This window comes from Spermophilus citellus (genome assembly GCF_964194105.1).
Source record: "Spermophilus citellus genome assembly, chromosome: 6".
Taxonomy (NCBI): domain Eukaryota; kingdom Metazoa; phylum Chordata; class Mammalia; order Rodentia; family Sciuridae; genus Spermophilus; species Spermophilus citellus.
This window is the reverse complement of record NC_138187.1, coordinates 132,901,694-132,925,728: the sequence shown is the minus strand read 5'-3', so window position 1 is coordinate 132,925,728 and position 24,035 is coordinate 132,901,694. Positions and strand designations below refer to the sequence as shown.

The 24,035-nt window shown below is 46.0% G+C and overlaps 1 protein-coding gene and 1 long non-coding RNA gene across 3 annotated transcripts in view; both read left to right on the top strand.

The window, feature by feature from the left end:
• ATP2B4 (ATPase plasma membrane Ca2+ transporting 4) overlaps positions 1–24,035 on the top strand; it is a 94,729-nt gene that overhangs the window by 1,590 nt on the left and 69,104 nt on the right. The window lies entirely within an intron of this gene.
• LOC308652061 lies at positions 9,609–12,310 on the top strand. Its single transcript, XR_014022728.1, has 3 exons — positions 9,609–9,976; positions 10,707–10,790; positions 11,418–12,310. It is a non-coding gene; the product is annotated as an uncharacterized lncRNA (long non-coding RNA).

The window sequence follows — 24,035 nt, the reverse complement described above, 5'->3', positions numbered from 1 at the left end:
GCCAGCATATCCTGGGAGAGGAGTGGGCACTCCAGGGCCAGAGGCACCTCCCTCTTGGGCATTCCTGCCCGACTTACAATAACTTGCAGACACGATGCTGGCGCCTGCTGGCCTGGTAGGGGGAATGTCAGATGAAGAAATAGGCGGGCGCTCAACTGTCGCTGTGGGCAGGGGAAAGGACAGTGGAGAGGGAGGGAAAATGAAATCCCTTTTTGCAGTGCAGCTGCTGCCTCTTCGGGGTGATATGTCTGACCAAGAGTCTTCAGATCCTCCCTATCTATCCTTGAGAACACCCTTCTGCCCCCCAGCTGCCCGTTTCTGACTTTTCCCGTTTGGAGGCCTCTTGCAGCCCCCTCAGCTCTGGGTCTTCATTACTGGGAAAGAAGGGAGGAGACCAGGGTCATTCCAGGCTGGGATGGGAGATGCAGCAGGGCCTAGGGGTAAGGAGGGATTGGGTGGGGAGGGCTAAGGAGGAGGACTGCAGGATGCAGCTGTTTCTTGGCCAGGCTATTGGTGAACTGGGTTACCCTCCTTGGCGGGGGTGGGGGGTGGGATGAGAGGGTGGCTGAGGAGCAGGCTCTGGAATGAGAGGTATGGTGGCAGCTGGGAAAGAGTGCCCTGGGAAGTGGGTCCTAGATCTGCAGCTGCCCCAGGGAGAACTGGGGAAGAAGCAAGCAGAAGATTTGGAGGGAAACCTACAAAGGGTCCAGGGAAGCAACAGGAATCAGTTTTCGTTTTGAGGTGTTTGGTGATTGATCTGACTGCACCCCAAGACAAGACAGTTCTACTCTACCTATATTCTGATCCAGAGAGAATGTGGCCTTCCCCAGTGGGCTGGGGCCCCAAGACAGAACCAGGGCCCTTGTTTTGTAGGAAGGGTGTAGGGAGGAAACCTTTTCTTTGCTTCCCCTGGGGAGCCCCAATCCTGCCTGCCACCATCTTGCTGAGGTGCAACTCTGAAATCGCGCCCCTCCCATCGTGGGAGCCCATAATCCCACCATTCCTGCAGCGCGCTTCCTATTTTCAGTTCCCTGCCTAGTGGGTAGATTCTGGTAGATTTGGGGAGGGCTTCGCCATGAGAAGCACGTCCTCAGTTCGCGCGCACCAGGGGCTCCTGCTCCCGGGGTCCTGAGCCCTCGGTCACGGGCAGCGTGGAAATGTGCTCCCGCAGCTCCGACCTCCCTCCAGGGGTCTACAGGGCAGGATGGGTACTGCAGCAAACCCGAGGCTCCCTCCCTTCTCAGCTGCTTCCGCGGCCCCGCCCGATTGTTCGCCTCTCCCGCAGCTCGGCTCCACCCTCCCGGCTCTGCCCTAGTCTGTGTACTGGGTGCAGAATTTGCATTTAGAGCTGAGGAGCTGAGGCTTCCTGCCTCCCGGGTGCTGCGGAGCCTCAGTCCCTTCCCCCTCTATTTACCACCTCTCTGCCCCTGGATTCAAGGTCAAGTTGAAGGAACACAACTTGCTGGCCCATCGGACTCCCAGTACCTAGCACAGTGCCTAAGACACTTGGTTAAGGCTTGAAGGGGCAGTTTGGAGGAGCCTGGGAATCAGTCGCTGGGGGCGAGGCAGGAAAGGGTGGGATGCCCTCTGGCTTTCAATTTCCCCTCTGCACCAGGGAAGCCCGCTTCCCACAGTTACGGTGGGAGTGAGTGGCACAGTGAAATTCGTCAGATTGCTGTGGTCTTTGATGTCAGAAGAGAAGTAAAATGGGAGGTGCAAGTTAAGGGGCAGAAGTAGAGCAGTTAGGATTTTCCCAAGGTGTAAGTACTGGAAGTGGTGTGTGGGGAGTGAAGGTCGCCTAATATTCTTCCCCATTCTCCTTTCTGGAAGGTCCTGAGAGTAAGGGGAAACTGGGACTGCTCAACCCAGCACTGCCCCAGCTCCCCAGCTCTGCCACCTGTCAGCAATTCAAACCTTCCCCAACAAACTCCCACAAGCTTCCATTTTTTAAATTTTTATTTTTTGTAGTGTAGGGATCAAACCCAGGGCCTCCCACAATGCTAAGGCAAGGGCTTTACCTCTGAGCTCTATCTCTGGCCTTTTTACATTTTCTTTTCTTTTTCTTTATTATTTTTTTCTTATTTTGAGACAAGAACTTGATAAATTGCCTAGCAACTCGATATGCTGCCCAGGATGGCCTTGAACTTGCTATCCTCCTGCTGCCACTACCTCTCTTTTCTCTTTCTCCAATGCTCTGGGCTTTGGACCCACAACCCATATTAAGGGTTAGCACTACCTATCTAGAGTAGAACATTCCAGATCCACTAAGCTCTGGAGGGAAATGAGGAATATGTTCATCCTTAGTCCTTAGGACTTAAGAATCATGCAGCAAAATTCCTCACCCTGGTCTGGATTTTCCCCAGAGGAATTCTTCGAGCCATCTGCATTCTTTTCCCCCTAGGGTTCCCTCAGACCAGACTCCCCATCCACCCCAGTGTCCTGGTCCTTGAAGGGCTTTAATTCCTATCATCCCCAGTTGCTATGCAGGGGAGGAGGCAGTTAGAGAAAGGTAAAATCTCTGGGTCCAGTCTAAGTGGGCTTTCTCCACTCATTTACCATTTTTTAATGAAAATATATACATATATATGATCGACATATAAAAATTATATTTATAGGTACCATGTGAAATTTAATACATGTACACATCATAATGTTCAAACCAGGGTGAACATAACTCTCTCATTTATTTTCATTTCTTTGTGGTGAAAACATTGAATTTCATTTCTCCTCTTTCACTGTAACTTTATATCTGTTGGTCCATTTATCCTCATCTCACGCCGTACTCTTTCCACCCTTTGGTAACTATTATTCTGCCCTCAATTTCTAGAAGACAAACTTTTTTCAGATTCCAGATATGAGTGAGATCATATGGTATTTGTTTTACTGTGTTGGCTTGACAAAATGACTTCCAGTTCCTTCCTGTTTGTTGCAAATGACAGAATTTCATACTTTTTAAAGGCTGGATAGTATTCCACTGTGTATGCATACCAGTATTATCCCCTCATTAGCTGATGAACTCTGCGATTGTTGCCACATCTTGGCTATGGTGAATAGTGCTACAATAGACATGTGAGTGCAGATGTTTCTTTGACATACTGACTTCATTTCCTTTGGATGTATACCCACTGGTATATCACACGGTAGCTCTATTTTTAATTTTGTGCATGGGTACTTGGCATTGAACCTGAGATCTTACTCATACCAGGCAAGCTTTCTACCGCTGAACTACAGCCCAGCCCTATTTTTAAATTTTTGAGGAACCTCCGTATCATTTTTCCATAATGGTTTTATCATTTCCCCTTTTCTATAGGTCACAGGAATGGAGCAGGCCCTGTGGAATGTTCTATATTCTGCTTCCTCTCCCAACACCTCTCTCTCTTTGTCTCCTCTTTCCTCTTTCCCTTGTGCAAGCCATTCTTGTTCCACTGACTTATTTCCTCTGCATATGTTAAAACAGAAAGGACAGGCTCTACTTCTGCCTCCACCTTAAGCCAGTCCTGGTTCAATCCACAGGAACTTGGAGGAGGGAAGCCACCAGGACCTGGCTAGAGCCAGAGCTAAGGGCTGAGGGGGGCAGGGAAGGGGCTGTTGGTAGGCAGTGGGTGTGTGTGTGATGGGGCTGGGAAAAGAGTCTGAGTACATCTCGCATTGAGGGATGGATGGGGTCCCCTCCTCTGTTGTGTCTCCTCCTCTTCCTGCTCTAGTTCCTCCCTGGCTCAAGTTTTCAGCCTCATTACTTCTGCATACTAGTTTCCCAAGTTTTATGCACATATCTCTGAGATGCTTTGGGGAAGATGAATGGATATGAGATCAGTGAGAACACCTTCTTCTTGCCATCATATGAGGTGGGCAAAGGGGGTTTGCTGTGTTGTTTTTATTGGTAGATTAAGGACTTTCACTAGGTTCAAGGAAACTCAACCCAGGACACCTCATACCAAAGTCTAGTGCAAAATCAAGTGCTAGGAGTGCAAACCAGTGTAAGCTCTGTAGACAAGAAGACAGCAGTATCTAACAAAACGACATACACATTTACCCAACAGTCCTACTTCTAGGAATTTACCCCAAAGATACACAGTCACAAATAGAAAAAGATGTATGCATGTGGTGACATCCCCCCTCCCCACCAGTGATTGAACCCAAGGGCGCTTAACCACTGAGCCACATCCCCAGCACTTTTTAAATATTTAGAGACAGGGTCTCACTGAGTTGCTTAGGGCCTCACTTATTTGCGGAGGCTGGCTTTGAACTCACTGCCTCAGCCTCCTGAGCCACTGGGATTACAGGCATGCGCTTCCACACCCAGGTTTAAGACGTATTTGCAATAAGAAATCATGAGACGCTATCCAAATGCCCATTTTTGAGGGATTGGTTGAATGAACAGTGGTGCAGCCAACAAAGTGAGGAGGATCCCTGTGAACTGATGTGACATAATTTCTAGGATATGTAATTAAACAAAAAGAGCAAAGTGCAGAAGAGTGTATATAGTAAGCCTCTTTTGGGGAGTGAAAGCTAGAGCAATAAGACACACAGAAGAAAGATAAACTGGAAATCAATTAAAATGGTTTCCTATGGGGGTGAATGGGAACGGAGTAGAGGAGACAGGGATGGAGTGGGAGTTTTCTATTATACTTGGTCAAACAGTTTCGATTAAAATATTTACATGGTTCAAAAAATAAATTAGATCCAAAAGAAAAAAAAATCATAACCCTGATCACAGCAGAAAGAATGACTATCCAAAAAACAAATTATGAAGGACAGAATGAATTCAAGTAATTTTTAATCTTAATGTTCTGGTTATGTTCTTAACGGAATATATATTATTCTTAAAGGATTAGAAAAACTGCAAAGAACTTTACTTTGTAGGTATGTTATTGGTCATGGTATTGGTGTCATAAATTGGAAACTTATGAGGGTTTTGTTGGTATCGGTGTTTTTTCTTTATTTTTATTTAAAAAAATACTTTTTTAGTTGTAGATGTCTTTATTTTATTGTGGTGCTAAGGATTGAACCCAGTACCTCTCATATGCTAGGCAAGCGCTCTACCGCTGAGCTACAGTCCCAGCCCTTGTTGTTGGTTTTTGTTTGTTTGTTAAGGCAGGGTCTCACTCTCTTGCCCAGGCTGACCTTGAACTCCTGAGCTCAAGTGATTCTCCTGCCTCAGCCTCCCAAGCACTGACATACTGTAGGCGTGAGCCAACTTTTGCCCAGGTGGAAACTTTTTTGTTTATTGTAGAATAGATCAAATAAGTAACTACGTTGAAAGTTAGGCTTCTGGAAATCAGGGTCTTACTGTGGAAGAAGAGAGATGTTTGTGTGGAATGGGGAAAGGAAAGGAAAAACTCCAAGGTTCTTTGTCTTCATGTGTCCGTCTACCAAAATGATCTAGAAGCAATGGTATACCTAGTACCTGGGTTTTTATTTCTAAGTACCCCTTCCCCCTAAAAGAAACCAGTGCTGGGCTGGGGATGTAGCTCAGTGGTAGAGCGCCTGCCTACCACAGCTCCTTGGAAAAACGCCTGATTCCAAGTCCAAGATTGCAATAGCACAGGGAACCATGTTGTGCTAGAAAGCTAGAGCTTACTCGTGTCCGAGGACACAGGAGACAGCTTAATGGGGCTCCCACCAGGCAAATGTGGGATTCACTGAGCATCAGAAAAGATAAGGATGTAGCTTATAACACATTGAATAAAAAAGATAACATGAGTTTGGTCTGAGAATTAACACAGGGCAGGGAGGACACGGGCATGGTGGCCCACACGCCTGTAATCCCAGGGACTCAGGAGGCTGAGGCAGGAGTATCACAAGTTCAAGGCCAACTTGGGCAACTTACTGAGACCCTGTCTCAAAATAAAATAAAAAGGGCTGGAGATGTGGCTCAGTGGTAGAGGGCCCCTGGGTTCAAGCCCCAGTACCACACCACACCACACACACACACACACACACACACACACACACACACCAGAGCTTCACGGGACAGGGGGAGCAGGGAGGGGAAACCTAACAGAAATGCCAGCTAATCAAATGTAGAAGTAATGACAGAGCTTTTAAAAGTTTAATCTAATTTTTTGGGTTGGAGTTGTGGCTCAGTGGTTGAGTGCTTGCCTAGCACACGTGAGACACTAGGTTTGATTCTTAGCACCACATAAAAATTAATAAAATAAAGACATTGTGTCCAACTACAGCTAAAAATATTTCTAAAAAAATTAATTTTTAATTGGCAAACAATTGCACATATTTATGGAGTATGCGATGTGATATTTTGATATGTGTATACATTATAGAATGATTAAATCAAGAAAATTAACATGTCCATCACCTCACATATTTGTCGTTTGTATGTGGTGCAGGAACATTTAAAATCTGCTGTTGCCATTTTGAAATATGTCTTACGTTATTATTAGCTCTTGTTACCATGCTGTGTAATAGATCTCAAGAACTATTCCTTCTAACTGAAACTTTATGGCCAATTTCTCCCTATTTCTCCTGCCCCTGTCAGAATTTTAAAATTGACCAGTTTTCTTTTTCTTCCTCTCTCTCTCTTTTTTTTTTTTTTTTGGTATTGGGGGCCCTCACTACTGAGCCACATCCCCAGCCCTATTTTCATTTTATTTAGAGGCAGGGTCTCACGAGTTGCTTAGTGCCTCACTGTTGCTGAGGCTGGCTTTGAACTTGCGATTCTCCTGTCTCAGTCTCCTGAGCTGCTGAGATTACAGGCATGCGCCACTGCACCCGGCTAAATTGACTAGTTTTCAGCCTCCGGTATAATAACTGATTCACCGTAGGCTCACTAATGCGTGATAAAAGTACTGGGTAAAGATTGGTCTTTTTTGGAGGCAGGTACTGAAGATTGAACCCAGGGCACTTTACCACTGAGCTATATCCCCAGCCCTTTTTGTTTTTATTCAAAGACAGGGTTTCTCTAAATTGTTGAGGACCTAAGTTGCTGAGGCTGGCCTTAAATTTGTAACCCTCTTGCTTCATCCTCCCAAATCACTGGGATTACAGGTATGCACCACCACTGGCAGCATGCTTGATTTTTTTTTTTTTGGGGGGGGTTACTTTTTACAAAAGGGGAAAAAATCTATATTTACAACAAAGAGACCCAGTATTTTCTACCTTAACCAGGTGGAACCACCTGACAGTAGAGCCACCTTAAATCTTATAGTAAGAAGCTCAACCATACTGTCTGTGTTCTTGTCTGAAATGTTTATCCTGAAGTTAATTATGAAGAGACAAAAGAGAAATCTAGAATGTGAGCCATTCTAAATATCAGCAATTCTTCAAAAAAAAAAAAAGAATGTCATAAAAAAACATAAAAATTGTGTGCTACAGGGGCAGGATGAGAGGTAGAAACTAATCTAGATTAAAAGAAACTAAAGAACTGGGCACAGTGGTGCAGGACTATAATCCCAGTGACTCAGGAGATTGAGGCGGGAGGATCGCCAAGTTTAAGGCCAGACTCAGAAATTTAGCAAGGACCTGACTAAAAATAAAAAAGTTTGGGGATGTAGCTCAGTGATTGAAAGCCCCTGGGTTCAATCCCCAGTTTCAAACAAAACAAAACCTGAAGAGACATTCTAGCCAAAAGTAATGCATAAACTTTAATTAGATCCTGGGATTGGGGGGGATATTGCAAAAAGCATCCTGGGACAGTCAGGATTTTGTGAGTGAGTATATATGCACCACCATAGCATATGTGTGTGTGTGTGTTTTACTGGGAGATGGAACTCAGGGCCTCATGCATGCCAGGCAAGTGCTGTACGACTTAGCTACATCCCCAGCCCAGAAAATTTTTAATATAGTAACTAAATGGTATGTAATTATTTAGTTTTTTTAGGTATGACAACAGGAATATGGTTTTGTAGGGGAATATCCTTATTTCTAGAGATTATTTAGGAATAAAGTATCTGCAAGTTATTTTAAAAATGGTCCAGCAAAAATGTTTGTAGCTGGGCGTAATGGCGCATGCCCATAATCCCAGCAACTAATTCCAAGTTCTAGGACAGCCTGGGAAACTCAGCAAGACTCTCTTTCAAAATAAAAATAAAAAGGTCTTGGTTTGTAGCTCGGTGGTAGAGCACCCCTGGGTTCAATCCCTGGTACTGTTAAAAAAAAAAACAAATAAATTAAAAAGGTATGTGTATAAATACACGTGTACCAAGAGAGAGGGCAGTGGTAGCAATTGGTGAATCTAAGTGAAGAGTCTGTAGTTGTTTATTTTACCTTTTTTTTTTTTTTCAACATTTCGGGTTTGACATTTGTCACATACTAAGATAGGGAGAGAAGGCCTAGATTTCTGGCTCCTCTCACCTGTCTCCAGACCCTCAACCAGCAGGAGCATCTGTCGTAAGCTCTGAGCTGCTAAGAGTCCTCTCAGAGCACACAGAGGAATTTTCCTGAGATGGTGGTGGCCCATAGGGTGTCTTCCCTTCCTTCTTCCTGCCCCATGCAGGAAGAGTGGGCCAGCTGGGCTGGGACAGTGCATGACGGGCATTTACCCACTGTGTCATGGATGAGGAAAGGAAGCCTAGGAACTGAGGCCTTCCAGATTCATCCACCTACCTTTTGAGGAGTAACAGGAGAAATGCACCAGCAGCCCAGAAGTAGTTAATGACCAGTCTTTTGTGTCCCTTTTGGAATTCTTTGAGTCTGAAGGAACCTGGTTGTGCCTGCCTGGACCCTTCCTGCCTGGGTTAAGCAAGGCCTCCGAGGTCCCCCTTTGGCATACCTAGCTGCACTGTCAGTGATCCAGAGGTCCTGGCTCTGGAGAGAGCTCAGGTTTACCAGGGCTGCTCTACCTCTTTCTCTCTCTCCTTCTCATCCCCCCTCATCCCCCGACCCTTCTCCTCTCTCTCTGGAAACCTTGGGCTGGGCCTGGCATGACTCAGGACTCTTCACACAGGAGAGGGCTATTGATCCTTCAGTCAGTTGTCAGGGACCCTAATAGAGCAGGATCCATGAAGTCGGAAAAGCGGTGGACTTGGAGAGCGAAGGTCTAGAAGGAGATTTTGTGGCTTTTGCCTGACGAATGACCTTGATATCTCTGGGCCTTCATCTCTCTCACTGTACCATGAAACCAAGTTTTTGGCGTCTAACCATTTCTCTCTGATCAAGACCCTCTTCTATTAAAGACAAAAGTGTAAGATGCCCAAATCTTTCATCATAGAGTCTAGCACCATGTAACAACCTCCAGCAAAGTTCAGTCTTCTATCCAATATGACCAAAAGAGACCAAAATGGATCTGTCTTTGGACAGAGGTTTTAGGTTCCCCACCTCCCCTGCGTGGAATTTCACTTAAGAAGTACTTACTCAGTACCTTCCAGGACCATGATTCTGCTATGTCCTAAGCCAGAAACTTAAAAAAAAAAAAAAATGGCTAGAGATTGAAGTCCAGAACTTTTAGGGACTTTACTGTCTTCTAGGGAACATGACCCTTCAAGGAGTTATTAGATTGAGCCATATGAAATTGCCAGAGTGCAACTACTTTTAACCTACAAAAGGCAATTTCATATGGTTCAACCTGATGTTAATAGTATTAGACATTGAGAATCAGGGACTGCAGTCAATTCTGTGAGCTGGGGAGGCTAGGTTTTTATCTGAATGGTGGGTTGGGTTAAGAGAAATTCGGTAAAGCTGCCAACTGGTAGGCCAGCTTGCTCTCCTCCCTCTCCATTCAGACTTTGGGTCCTGGAGGTGGACATATTGGGAAGCCCTGTCCAGACTCCCATTGACATTCTCATGTTAGCCTTCCTGAAGCTGGCCAGGGTGGCTGCCCCTGGGTAGAGAGGACTGTTCCTGTCCTGAATGCACCATCCATCTAATCGGGACTGTTCCTGTCCTGAATGCCTAGCTTCACATCTCGGCAGCTGAGGATGGAGGAAATTTTAAGGAAACAGGAAACACCCAACCCATTCTTCCTCCTGTCTAGTGTTAGACAAGAATAGGAATGCATGCTTGGCACAGGGACCATGACCAGGTGATGGTGGGGAGCTCCTGAAGGAATGAATGGCTGGGAGTGGAAGAGGTGTTCCTGGGGCGGGGGGATCAGAATTTGGCAGGTTTTAACTGGAAATGATTCTTGGAGGAGGTGATCAAATACAAAACAGGATTTGACGGGAGAAAGGATGGCTGAGATAGTGGAGTGGGGGGAGACGGGGAGGAAGGGGTGTGTTGCTGCAACCCGACTGCTTGAGGACAGGGTAGGGAATCGGCTGCCCTGGCAGGTGAGGAGGCTGTCTGCTCCCACCCGCTGGACCGCCTCCAGCCTTGTCTGAGCCAGCGCTGGTGTCGCGGGCGGGATGGCATCTGGCCGCCGCAGCGGTGGTTTGCTGCCTGCCTGCTTTCCTGGCGCCCATGGACCATTAGGATGATTTTTGATGTTTCTTCCCTGCCGTGTCTGCACGACAGCCTTCCTCGTGGGGAGCACGGGTAGGACATCTGTTAGGATGCGAAGACAGGCTCAGCTGGCATCCCAACTTCTGGGAGCTTGCTGACCTTGTATAGGGAGGCGGGTCACCAGGCTTTGTCTGGGGGCAGCTCATCTGATTGAGCCACACAGCATGTGAGGTGGACAGAGTTGACGAACTGTTCCAATTTCCTTCTTTCATGACTGAGAAAACAGAAACCTAGAGACTTGCCCAGGACACTGGGCCAGTTTGAGGCAAAGCTGAGGCTACAGCCCAGTTCCCTCTCTCCATATCTGACAGGGTGTTCCACCCCATCAGCGCATCATCCTTCCCCACGCAACAGGGAGAACCGTTCCTGACCCTAGAGATGATGTTCCAGACGCGGTGAGGTTGGGTGCTAGGAGGGCTTGGGAAGAAGGATGCTAGAGCCCATGGAGCTGCTGTGCTGTGGTTGCTGATGTTACAATCAAGGTCATTAGCACTAAAGAAAATGCAAAGGAGAAGCACTCTTGGCACCGCCCTTGTCCCAGGGTAGCTCCTAATGGAGCTGGGTTTCTCCTTTCCACAGCTCCTCCGGACCTATGCGCACATAGGCACCCGCGCGCGCACACACACACGCGCGCACACACGCGCGCACACACGCGCGCGCGCACACACACATGGGCCTGGAGCTGGGAAAAGCAGGGTAATTGCAAGGGGAAGCTGAAGTCCTGGGGACAGGTCGGCAGAGCCTTCCCCTTGCCTGGGACTCCCTGGCCCTGCCCTTTCCTCAGGGCGTGTCTCCTCTGAAGGGAAGGTCAGAGGAAGTGCTGTGGGGGAGGGAAAGCACTCCAATCTCCGTTTATTCCTTGGTGGACTACACCAGGTTGGCCGCTGAGCTCTGATTTGGGGTCTGAGTCAACAAGGCAGAGCCGCTCTATGGTGACGACACAGGTCGATTTTATTGCCAACGACAGTCTGTCATTCATTTGCTTGTTCATCTATTCATTTATTCATTCAACCAACATGAAGTGAGTACAGACCATATGGCAGCCACTATGTTAGGGGGTGAGGAGAAGCCGTATCCAGGAGACAGGGAGGAGTTAAGAATCCCTGACCTTCACCTCAGAGAAGCTTTTCCGGAGCTGGGGACTCACACAGCAAGACCTGACTATGGCAGTGTTCCAAGAAATTTCCCTGTTTCCCTGGAGAGCACTTTTGACCCCTGACTTCAGGAAGGTAAGGCACATCTGAGCTGGGAAGGGGCGTCAGACCCCATTGCTAGGCAGCCCTGAGTTGCCGATGAGTGGGCCAGGGCGTGGTGTTGAGGCGGATGTTTATCTGCCTGGTAGATGCAGTCCTCGGGTTGGCACCCAGTGCTGCCTGACTCTACAAGCCCTGCACATGCACATCTGGAGCCTCTGACTCTGATGGGGCAGAGACATCACATCGCTGGGATCCAGATGGTACCCAGGAACAAAAACATGAACTTGCAGGGAAACCCTCAGTTTCTCTTCCAACCCTTGCTTCCCACTTCAGCCCCTCCCAGAGGCAGTGTGATACTCGGTCTGTTTTTCCTTCCATAAAATGTGTATAATGCCATCTTTCCTTATGTGCCCTGTTGTGTTGTGACAGACAGATGAGACGTTGTAGGTGAAAGCATCAACACTGAAGTGCTAGATATGTGTGCAGCTTGTCCCCACTGTTTCTATCCCCTGTCTCCTCTGCCCAGCCCCTCTACCACTCTCCACAGCGCCCTTCTCTGTTGACTGTTCACTCTAGATCCTGCTCTGGCCCTGTCCTCCTTCCCTTCCTAGATCAAGACCTAAAACATTTGATGCATCTCACATAGTGATCACAACAGTAGACGTGATAATCCGAGGCCAGTGTTCGTTAGTTATATGCTTGGTGTTAAACTTGGATGATCTCATTTAATATTTCTAGCCAGCAAAGGAGCCAGTACTAGTAGTCTTCATTTTACAGAATAATCAAGATTTTCATAGAACAAGAGGCCAAGAGGCAACCCTGGTCTAGCCTATTTGTGGATTTCCTCTTTGCATTGCTCGGTGACTAGTGACAAGAATATGAAGAGATTCGACAGCTTTTATTGAATGTCGACTTAATGCCAACTGCTTTCAAATTATGTCACAACAACCACCTTCTGAGACAGGTACAGGATTTGTCTTAGGAACCAGCTGGTAAGAATAGAAGCTTACTCAAAATAGCAGGAGTCACAAGTATGAGAGGGCTTTATAAGAAGGCTACAGGGACCCTGGGTGCTGAGGTACACACCTATAATCCCAGCAACTGGGGAGGCTGAGGCAGAAGGATCGCAAATCCAGCCAGCCTCAGCAATTTACTGAGAAGCTGTCTTAAAAAATTTGAAAGGACAGAGGGTGTAGCTCAATCAGAAAGCTCTTCTGGGTTCAATCCCTAGCACCCAAAACAAACAAACAAACAAACAAAAGGCTGCAAGGAAATTTTGTAGCACTTAGGCAATGAGGAATATAGCCCTCCATGAGCTATGCCTTCTCCCAGGGGCTCAGCACACCCCTTTCAAAGACAGAGCCCTTGTGCCTACATTCACAGGACCCAGGCCACAAGCTTCTGCCATTTGTGTGGCCTTTCTGCCTGATTCTCCAAAGTAAATTAACTCCATCTTTCAGTCCAAATATCAAGAGATGCTGATTCCAGCTTAGAATTGCCATCCACCCAGCTCCTGTTATTCGGGTACAGCCCAGTCAGACATGGCCACCCAGACCTCTCTGTTCCCCAGGGACCATGCTGGGCAGGTGTTTCTAGATGGTAAATGCCTTGACCTTAGATGGATTCAAATTCATCTGTGCTCATCAGCACACCAATCTCTCTCTGGGACAAAGGTTACCCTAGTTGAAGGTGCTAAATAAGAGGACACATGAGTTGTTCCAGAATCTGTGGGTTCTAGTAGGTTTAGAAATTAATATCACAAATTTTCAAACCCTGCTCTGTGCTAGGCATTTTATGTTCATTTTTGTCTTTAATCCTGGCAACACTGCTGCTAACACAATACTATGTAATGGTCCCCATTTTACAGATAAGAAAATTAGTACTCACTGGGCATCATAGTACCCACCTGTAATTCCAGCATCTCTGGAGGCTGAGGTAGGAGGATCACAAGTTTGAGTCGAACCTCAACAATTTAGCAAGACACTGTCTCAAAAAATAAAAAGGGCTGGGGATGCATCTCAGTGGTAGAGTATACCTGGGTTTCATCACTAATATTGCAAAAAATCAAACAAGAACAAAAACCTATTGAGTTAAACCAGGCACTATGGTGTGAGCCTTTAATCCTGCTACTTGAGAGGCTGAAGTAAGAGGATCACAAATTCAATTGTGATCTGGGAAATTAATAAGACCCTGTCTTAAAGTAAAATGAAAAAGAGGTACAGAGGTAGCTCAGCGGTAGAGTGCTTGCCTACATATGTGAGACCATGGGTTCAATCCCCAATACCACACACACATGCACACACACACACACACACAAATTTGTTGAGTGGATTTTGCTTTAGTGACTTCTGCACTTAGAGCTCCCCAAAGTCAAAGAGAAAAGGATTGTTCACTAGGCCTTGGAAAATGGCCCATTGAAATCAGTGGGGTAACCCTCTGGCTGTGCTTCTGGTCTCTAACCCCCAAAGGCTACTTAAATGGAGAATGGTAGGAACCATCCCTCAAAGTGGAAAAGTCTAAAGGAAAGTATGACCCTCCATCGCTGTTTCCTGTTTTGTACATCGACCCAGAACACTTGGCCTTGTAAGGGAAGCAGGTGAAGGGAGATTTCCCTAACACTGGAAAATTTACTGGGGCTAGGAAATAGGATAGGGAGGTCCTATATTGATAGAAAAAAGAATGCTAATTTCCACTGGCTTTTCAGCCCTGAGGGTCAGAGTTTACCAGATCCTGAATCCTCTTCAGTGCCTTTCTCTACAGCAATTCCCTGTGTCCCAAATCACCCAGCTGGCCTTCTCAATAGCAGCAGCTACAGTTACATAAGAGTACAAGTACAGGGAGTCGGGGGCAAGGATTCAAGCTGTGTGACCATGGGCAAATTAAAGAGTGATACCTGTCCTGAGAGTATCATAGCTGCTCATCAAATTCTGGTTTTTCCTCGCCTGTCCCACAGTGTCTCCCTTCTTCATCAATCTTGGCATCAGCCTGCCCACCTGCTTCCTGCTTCACCTCTCAGCTCAGTGCATTTATAAAATGGCCATAACCCATGGTTCCCCAGTAACTGAAAGGCTGAGGGGCCCCAGCCTCCTGCAATTCGCACTGGAGACTCTATTATTCCCATGTGACAGGTTACCCACTTGGTGCCACCTTTAGGGTTTTGCTTGATATTCAAGCAAGTAGAGAACTGGCAAAATCAGGTGCAGTGGAGAAATACCACCATCTCACATTGTTTGCTCCTGCCCTGCGTTTCTCTCCCAGGAGTGGGTGCTGTAAGAGCTGATGCTGGGAAATTTCTTGTTGATGGAGGGAGTCGGACTAGGTGACAATACACTCTTTACTTTCGAAGAAGCCATGATGGCCCAAGGGAGCCATCACTGTGTGCTTCCAGCTACCGCTGGAGTTGAGCTTACTACTGGATAAATGGGCAGGAAAGTACCACACTGGATCCTCCCTTGCTTCCTCTGGTACATCCACAGACACTAGCTCCATGAAGTTGCAGCTTGGCCAAGACAATACAGGAATCTTTTTTTGTCTTTGCTGTGCTGGAAGGGGCTTTGGTGTTGGGTTCTATCTTGCTCTTATTTCCTGTGGATCACACATTCCAGACTTCTTGGAGTGGGGGACATTCTACAGTCCTTGCCCAGTTTCTCAGGCACAGCATCCAGCATTGGGAGATGTTTTCACAGGAAGTGACGTACAAAGAGGTGAATATTAGTTGAGAGTTCATGTGAACAGGCTATAGCAGCATGGTTGCTGAGATGCAGCATTTCCCCCAAGCCCACTCAGCAGCCTGTGAGTTACTTGAAAGTAGGAGCAGTGTGTTAGTCATATCTGTGTACCCTGTGTTTAATACTATCTTCAGCTTATAGCATGATGATCAGCTAAGGATGGATGGATAGATGGATGGATGAATAAAAAGTAGAAAATTTTCTTTTAAATTGAGTAAAGTTTAGCCACTTTCTTCCCAGGGTCCCCATCCCTATTCAATACCTCATCAACTCATGAGCCTGAATATTTGCAAATGACAGGCAGGGTGGTCTATAGAAACAAGTTCTAGACTGAGAGTTGGAAGACCTGGAATATGAGCCATTTAAATTGCTCTATCATCTTTGGGAACTCACTGAACTTCTTTGCATTTCAGTTTATTCATGTATAAAACGAATAGTTTGGGTTAAATACACTTCAAGGACATTTCAACTCTAAAATTCTCTGCTTCCTCCTACCCAAACAACCGTGCAGGTTAATTATAGTTGGTTACCAAAATTTAAAAGTAAGAAGGTTTCACATTAAAATCTAGATTTCTTGCTTCTTTCCCAAAATCAGAAGCCCTGACGATATCAGCCTACCTTTTTTCCATGGCAACGGTCAGCAGGAGCTAAGTAACTGCTGTCCCATTCAAATAAGCATGGAATTTCTCCTGTGCCACAGTCCCCTCTACTGTGGCTTAGTGCGCAGTCCACTTCATTTATTTTTGGTGTTTGCCTGGTCACTGTGGCATTTGATTGTGCAGATCTAGAATGGGGAAAATAAAATCTTGAAGGGCAGAGTTTAGAGTACCTGGGAGCAGTTCACAGCCCAGGAGCCAGTTCTCTTGCTTAACAGGGAGAGTCTTCCTGGGAAGTTGGTAACAGGGCTAGGGCAAGAAATGGCAGTCAGTGACCTGGGAGACTTTGCTTAGGGACTTGGCCTTCCAGAATTATTGAACCCTTGTCTGAGGAAACTCTGCCTTCAGCTCTCCCCTTCCTCAGATCCATGATGGACACTTGGGAGGTCCCCTGTGACTTCCCTGTGTAACTTTTTGTGCTTGCTGCTCCAGAATGGAGAGGAGGGCTTGGGCTCCTTTGGAGAACTGTGGAAGTAATCCCTTTCTTTCTGGTATCTAACCTCCTCATAGGTCTTTGGCACAAAACAGGCCAGGCTACTGAAAGGTCAGACTGCTTCCAATCAACGTGATGAGATCCAGGATCTCAGCTACCCTGGGATCAGTGAAGCGCACATTCCCCTGTTAATTTGCTCGGCTTCTCCTCTGCACCTGTTTCTGTAAACAGTTGCTTTTCAGAGCTTCCTGTGCTGGCCCGGTTTAAGCCAGGGCTGTTTCTCACTGAGCTCCTTATCATCCCGTCTGCACCCATCTGCACCCTCTGCACCAAGGCTCCTGATACCCTAAGCAGCCAGAATATCCCCTGCCGACCCCACCCAAAGAGTCTTCTCTTCCTATTTTCTGGACTGTGAGCTTTTCTTGCACTTGTTGCTGTGGAGTGTGATCACTTGTTCTGTGGTCTGATCCAACGAGTTTTGTGGGGTTTGTTTGTTTCTTAATAGATCATCCAGAGCTGGGGATCTAGTTCAATGGTAGAGTGAGCATTTAGCATGCACAGGGTCGCAGGTTCAATCCCCAGCACTGAAAGAATGAAACAAAACCAAACCAAAAAAACCACCATCTGTGTTTTCTTTCATCAACTGTGCATTTCTCATTTCTTGTGATCACTGCACCTTATTGGACACCCTGCCCCTCTAGTATTTCTCCCTTTTCATCTGAACATGGACACATCTAAACCCCACTTTCCTTTATAGTTATATTTGTTCCAGTTACTTTCAGAGACACTACATTTCCAGGAGGGTTTTTGTTATTTTCTAAGTATCCTTTAATGCAAATGGTGAATTTTTAGCAAAGTGGTTCTTTGTTTTTTTAAGGATATTACTTTTCCCCTGAGTATAAAAGTAATACATAAAAATATCCAACATTTACTGAGCACTTACTATATATCAGCCGCCAGATGCTAAAATCACACGACCTCATTTCCTCCTCCTGACAACCCTATATGGAAGGTGTCATTCCCGTCCTCCCTTTCAAAAAAAGAAACCAAGACTCAGAGAGATAAAATACTTCACCCAAGTTCCCATGGCTAGTAAGTGGGAATGTGGAATTCAAACCATGCCTTTCAGACTCTGGAGTCTGAGCTTTGTACTTTTCTGACCTGAGATCATCCTAGAGAGTCTGAGAAATTCAGAAATGCGTAGAGAAAAATAAAATTCTATCAGCCCAGAGATAAAACTGTTACTATTTGAGTGTATTTTCATTTATTCTTTTAGATGTGTGAGAAAATACGTGTGTGTGTGTGTGTGTGTGTATGTGTGTGTGTGTAGAAACAGGGTCTAGCTATGTTGCACAGGCTGGCCGTGAACTCCTGGGCTCAACCAGTCCTCCTGCCTCAGTCTCCCAACAAACTGGGACTACAGGCACATGCCACCATGCCTGCTTAGTGTGTGTGTGTGTTTGGTACAAGAGCTCAAACCCATGACTTTGCACATCCTACATCATACAAACACTCTACCACTAAGCTACATCACAGGACTTTTAATTTTTTATTTTGAGGTAGAGACTGGCCAAGTTGCCCAGTCTGGCAAAGTTGCCTGGGCTGGCCTCAAACTTGTGATCCTCCTGCCTCAGCCTCCCAAGTAACTGAGCTTATAAGAGTACACCTCTGTCCCCTGCAGTATGTGCGTTTTTGGAACAAAAGTGGGAACACATTGAATATACAGCTATTGATTTCATCTTTTCCCTACCCAATGCTTTGCTATGAGCATTTGCCAATATTATAAGGAATCGGTCACAAATCAGTCCCAAGCATGATCCAGTGGATCCAACAATAGAAGAAACTAGAGGCAAAAAGGTCAGTGTGGCTTAAGAAGGGAAATAATGATGGGAATGCCTGCAGCTTATGCTTGAAAGCTGGTGTCTGGAGCCAGCCTGGGCGGGTACAGAGGTGTGGGCCTGGGATGGCAGATCAGAGAGGCAGGAAGGCTTAGAACTCTTGGGTTGCCTTTGGGAAGTTTTTTCCACCCTCCCTATTTCAGGATCCCACATGAAGGTGTGAGAAGGTGAGCAGGCCAGCTTGTGTTTGAAGTGCAAATTAAAAGCCCAAAGTGGCTTTTCCATAGGCCCAGCTCAAGGCCAGGCTTTTTGGAAGAAGATGTGGCAAACCCTAAATAAAGCTCCCCATAAACCTGCAAGTGGCATTGTTCATTACCGATAGAGAGGTCAGCTCCTCCTGTTGGGTTTGGAGTCTCACACTGGCCTTGGAGAGAACAGTGAGGCTTTCCTCTTTAACCTTTACGTGTAAATGTATAAAGACAGGCTAAGTGTAGTTCATCTACAGCAAAGTTTAAAGAAAAGAAACTTTAAAAAAAGAATTCAAGAATACAGCAGGGAGGAACAGAGAGAAAAGAGTTCAGGAGATTGGGAGGCTGACAGCAGCCATTATTGTCTAGCAAATGTAGGCCTGAGGGTAGACAGTCAGACAGAGACCTGTGCTTGCAGTACCTACTTTATACCCCAGCAGTTAGCATGCTTCGGAATAACAAACTGGGGTGCCAACTCTTGGAGGGAGATTGTGCCAACTGACTGCTATAAATTCAAGAGTGGCAAAGAGTCCTGGTGTCCTTTAAGAGTGATACAGGCTTGTCCTAGCAATGTTGGTACATGTTCAATACAGGAGCAAGGGTTGGGACATGAATTCTTGGGTCCATCCATAAACTAGCACCACCTTGCTGTCTGCTCCCTGGCCCATAAAGAGATTTACTCCTCCACTTCCCTCCTTCCAGAGCATTGCGGGGAGGGGTTGCCGAGGAAGGAGTACCAGGGATTGAACCCAGGGGTGCTTAACCACTGAGCCACATCCCTAGCCCTGTTTGTTTGTTTGTTTGTTTGGAGACAGGGTCTCACTGAGTTGCTTAGGGCTTTGCTAAGTTGCTGAGGCTGACTTTCAACTCACCATCATCATGTCTCAGCCTCTCAAGCCAATGAGATTACAGATGTGTGCCATCCTGCCCAACTTTCCTGAGCATTTTAGGGAGATAGTTGAAAATGGAGGGAGATGCTTTCTGTTTCCATCATGAACACAGAGAATTTTTCATGGTTAACCCAGAATGTCCTGCAACAGGAATAGGATGTTACTGGATTTAACTGCTAAATCTCTTAACTGCTAAATTTCAGCCTTTTCACCAGCCTTAAAATACAGATAATTCTGAATACCTTACAGAATTATCGCAAGAATCACACGAGATAATGTGTGTGAAAATGCTTTGTACACCATACAGTGCCTGCAAATAGCCATTTATGAAGCTTGTTGAGTGGAGAAGCCTCTCCTGGCCTTGCCTGTTCCCCTGAGGTTTAGAATGCTGTTTCTCCAGGTCTTATACAGTTTTGCCCCTCTTTCTTGAATAGAGGGGATTCTCTCTATTACTGTAGATGGGTAAGTCCTAGCAAGTCTCACCGTGTTTGAGAAATCTGGGAATCTCAGAGCACTAAAAAGAGTACCTTAATTGAGTTTCACTCTTAACAATGCTACTAGCTAGCAAAGTGACCTTAAGCAAGTCACTTAACTCCTGAGCCTCGTTTGTCATCTACTCCTAATCACAAGAATTGTTAATAGTAATCCAGGGGACCATTTGGAATCCAAACAGAAGTTCTCTGTTAAGTTGAAAGGGCTGTATTTTACAGACCAGAAAATTTTGTGTATAGACTAGAAAACAGGCCAAGGAAACTGGTGGTCCCCTCACCAGGTAGATCACACTCTGCCCTGGGGCTCAGGCTCCCCATATACTCAGAGGGATGCTCTCCAGTTTGCCTCCCCTCCTCTTGAGTGAGGACTCCAGAGCCCACTCCCTCTTACACATTGTAAGGTCCTGTTTTGAAGGTGTCACCTTCATCGCCCTTCCACCGGATGCAGTCTTTGAGGCTCACATCCCAGAATTACTCCAGTATACTTTTACTTATTTCGACCCAGGGTCTTTGTATACTGTCCAGGCTGGCCTTGAACTCGCAGTCCTCTTGCCTCAGTCTCCGGAGTAGCTGGGATTACAGGCGCGCGCGCCACCGTGCCTGGCGTCACCCCAGTTATTTGCCCCTGTCCTCTGACATCATGCATCCCTTGATTAATCAACGCTTAGTAAGCATGCATGCTGCGCGAAGTATGGCGCCAGGTCCTGTCCCAGGGGTCCTGGCAGCCAGGGACTCTCCCGAGGAAACTGCTGAGAAGTCGCTGAGCCACTACAATCCCGGGGGCCAGGTGAAGGGCGGGGCAGGAAGTGGAAGGGTTCCCGGGTGCCCTCCTCAGGGCGTGGTGCAGTGGGATGCGGGAGAACGAGGGTCGCGGGGAGGGGGGGACGGCTAGGCTGGCAGGGCCCCAGTGAGTCACTGGTCCCCTTGGTGAGCCATCGTTGCTGCTAGGGTGGAGCCAGCCGCCTTATTTTGGGCATCTGGGCCGAGCCAGGCCTCAGTGGCTTAGGCATTTGTTCCCCCTGCAGCTCCCAGGCTGGGGCCGGGAGGGAGGCGCTGGGAGCCGGCTGCAGTGAGCGCCCGGGGTTGAGTCGGCCCAGGGCGAGGGCAGGGAGCAGCAGGTCTGGACCCAGCCCGCCCGGGGCGAGGGCGGCCCGGCTAGCGGAAGGCGAGGCTGCAGCACAACGCAGCTGCCCCGGGGCCGGCAGGCTAAGTCCCCGCGCAGGGAGACTCCCAGTCTCCTGCCACTGTCCCTGGCCTCCCGAGCCCGAAGCCGCCGGGCCTGCCTGGGTGGGGTGGTCTCCTTTCAGCACCCAGGAAGTCTCGGAAGGAAGGAATCTGGTTTTTGCCCCAGGCTGTTTTATTTAGGATCCCAGGAGACGAGCGGTTAGGCTTGTAGCCTCCGTTGCTAACTTGTAGCCTCCATCCGTTGTGAAATGCAATGACTGTCCGCTCCCCAGCCCCACCCAGAGCGGGAGATCAGGCCAACCCAACCTCCCCGCCCACTTCTGTGCTCCCGCGTGTCTCGGGTCCCCAGAGGACTTCAGCAGATCAGCCCTCAGCCCTGCCTGCCTTTACTAGCTCCTCTCTCCCACACCACGCCCAAGCCAGAATTTCTAAGTTCATTGGTATTTTCTTATTAGGCTAATGTTCAAATGCAGTGTACTGACGATTTATTTGCTCAACAGCAATTTCAGATGGTGGAATTGACAACAGAGGTTCATATCTTTTAAAAGAGTCTTGCTAGCTTTTGGTGGTTTGGGTCATGTAAGTTAAACTTTTTTTTGCAGGTGGAAATAGTGGAATCTACTTTTCCAATTCTTCTATTTTTATCTTTTCTCTGTTTTTCTAGCTTTAATACCTATTCCTCAGGTGCACAAAACTGGGTGAATCAAAATTTGTGGTTTATAATGCATTTTCCTTATTGGCTTATGTTCCTCTTTTGCAAATTATTGGTATAGGTTTTTTACTTTTTTTCAGTAACCTGATGGATATGCTTGAACCCACCACCCAAGATAAAACTGAGATCATTACCTTTAACTTTCCTTCACCATGCACCGTTCTTATCCCAGATCTCCCCATCACTCATCCCAACCATTATCCTAATTTTTTAATGCACCATTCCCATATGTATGCTTAAAGAAATATTGTTTAGTTATGTTTTACATGTTTTACTTTATTATTATTTTTTTTATCACAAGGATTGAACCCAGGGGTGCTTTACCACTGACCCACACCCACAATTTTTTTTTTTTTTTTTTTGAGACTGGGTCTTACTAAGTTGCTGAGGCTGGCTAACTTGTGATCCTCCTGCCGGAGCCTTCTGAGTAGTGTGGATAACAGGCATGCACCACTACGCCCTAGCAGCAAACTTTTTCTGTCAAGGGCCAAGAATAAATATTCTAGGGTTTGTGGCCATATGATTTCTGTCATAACTACTCAGTTGTGCTATTGTAGTGTGAAAGCAGCCATAAAAGACATGTAAATTATGAGTGAGGCTATGTCAATAAAACTTCATTTACAAAGACAGGCAGCAGACTGGGATTGGCCCATGTGTTATAATTTGCCAATTCCTGGATTCTGGAATTGAGTGAAAAAAATCCAAACAGACATTTGACTAATGCTCTGGGAGGAGATAATAGAATAGGAATATGACAATATCTGAAGAAGCAATATTCAAGAATTAATGAAATACAATCATTCTATCTGCAAGATCTAATTTATCCCAAGTAATAAATAAAATTTACCCATAATGAAACTGCAAAACACCAAAGATAAATAAGTAAATCCAAAAGGTAGGTTGCCTTCAAGAGAGGACAATTAGATTGATAAGTCATTTTCTTAATATCAACAATAAGAAGCCAGAAGATAGTAAAAAATGTCTTTAAAGTGCTGATAAAATAACTGCTAATACAGAATTCTAGCATCAGTGAATGTGGGCAAAATAAAACCCTTTAGAGCAAAATAGACCCCTGCCTCAATTAAAGAAATTCCTAAAGGAAATAGTTCAATAGTTCAGTGTTGAAGAAGAAGGTCTAAAATTCAAGGAGTGATGAGCAAATAAAGTGGCAAACAGAACTAAATCTAAATATTGTTAAGAAAATTAACAATATCTGATATATAGGAATAAAAATGAAGCTATAATCAAATTCCTTGGTAAGGTGAATTTTGGAGTTTAAGTGTCTGAGGTTCTTGCATGGTTTGGGGAGGAAGTTGAAAATATTATCAGAAGTTTAAGTAAATATACATGTTAAGATTTCTAGATTTAAAAAAAAAATAGTTGTAGTGTAACTTCCAAGCTAGTAGAGAGGAAGGAGAGGAAAGAAAGAAAATGAAGACAATAGAATATGTGGCAGTCAAAAAAAAAAAAAACCTACTTCCATTTCTTGAATAGCTGCTGTGTTAGTCACTCTGAATCATTAATCTCTGTAATTTCACATAATCTATTTAAGAGTGCCATGTGCCACGAAGGCATTAAAAAGGATAGCTTCTATTATTACTGGAACTGTACCTAAAACAAAGTCTCAAACTTAAATGGGCACTTGTATTTATTTAGGAATGAATGAAATGGGCATGAATACTGATTCCAATCTAAACTTTGCAAACTGGGTCTCTGAGCAAGGGCATGGTAAAAAGAAGAGTGGCAGGATAAGTCTAAAACTCGCCTCTTCTGGCCAGGAACTCTGTGGTTGTGAGCAGAGTACAGTATGACGCTCTGCCCCTTAGCAGGCCCTCAGTGGCTCCAGACCCAACAGGTGTAATGGGCTAATTGATTGAATCCCGTGACAACCACAGTAGTTATATTTGGTGTGTTTTTACATGGGTTATTTAATTATCTCAAAATCCTTGTGAGCTATGTACTATTATTACCCCCATTTCATCAGTACCAAAATTGAGGAGCAGAGACATTCACTTTCCCAAGGATCTCAGGTGGGGGCCCAGCCATCCACAGGGCCTGTGCTCTTGACCACTGTGCTATATATTGTATGGGGTGACCAATCTCTTAAGGAAGAGAGGACTCCTGCCTGGAAAACACCTTAAAAGCAATAATTATGGAAAGTACAGCCTTTGCCAGCTTAGGTTCTGGCTCTGCTTCTTTCTCTGTGACCCTAGACAAAGTATGTAACCAGTTTTCTTCTCCTTTGTAAAATGGGTACAGTAGT